This window comes from Galeopterus variegatus, unplaced genomic scaffold (assembly GCF_000696425.1).
Source record: "Galeopterus variegatus unplaced genomic scaffold, G_variegatus-3.0.2 Scaffold95762, whole genome shotgun sequence".
NCBI classification, from domain to species: Eukaryota; Metazoa; Chordata; class Mammalia; order Dermoptera; family Cynocephalidae; genus Galeopterus; species Galeopterus variegatus.
In genome coordinates this window covers 1-847 of record NW_007821873.1, presented here as the reverse complement: position 1 = coordinate 847, position 847 = coordinate 1, and the positions used below count along the sequence as shown (strand labels likewise).

The 847-nt window shown below is 39.8% G+C and overlaps 1 pseudogene; it reads left to right on the top strand.

The window, feature by feature from the left end:
* Positions 1-382: 382 nt before the first annotated feature.
* Positions 383-509, top strand: LOC103584739 (annotated as a pseudogene).
* Positions 510-847: the final 338 nt, after the last annotated feature.

Genomic DNA, 847 nt, shown 5'->3' with positions numbered 1-847 from the left:
GGGCAACACTGAGGGTTGCGATCCGTTGCCGGACACGGAAAAAAGACAAAAAAAAAAGACATTTGAGTATACAGTGTCAAATATTTCTGTATTTTATTGTTACTTTTTCTTTTGCTACTTTATAATAATCTCTTTTAAATTTTTGGTCTTAGTTACTTGTTTCTGTGTTTCTTTTTTTTATGTGCAACTTTTATGTTTCAAAAAAACACAAACAAGCCCTATGAGACAGGAGGGCGTATGGACAGAGAGGCAGAGGCCTGATAACCGAGTCATAAATAAATGTTGGGAGACCACAGGATCTTGTGTGAACTTTGCATGAGTTGAGTCCAGTTCCCAGTGATGTTTCACCCATCCTCCTGCACACGTATGTGTTTTCTTTCAGGATTCAGTGGTCTTTGAAGATGTGGTTGTGTACTTCACCCTGGAGGAGTGGGCATTTCTGAGTCCTGCTCAGAGGAAACTCTACAGAAATGTGATGCTGGAAACCTTCAGGAACCTAGCCTTAGTAGGTAAGGATGGCATAATTCCTTCCTTTATTTATTTATTTACATTGGTTATGAATATTCATGAGATACAAAGATGGTTGTCACCCCTTGTGCCCAAGATGTGAAGGCCAGCAATCCCACTTCTGGGTGTATACCCAGAGGAATGGAAATCATCATGTCGAAGGGATACCTTCACTCTGATGTTCATTGCAGCTCTGTTTACAATAGCCAAGACATGGAACCAACCTAAATATCCACTGATGAATGATTGGATAAGGAAACTGTGGTATATATGCACCATGAAATATTATTCTGCCACAAAAAAAGAAGGAAATTCCCCCATTTGCAGCAACATGGATAAG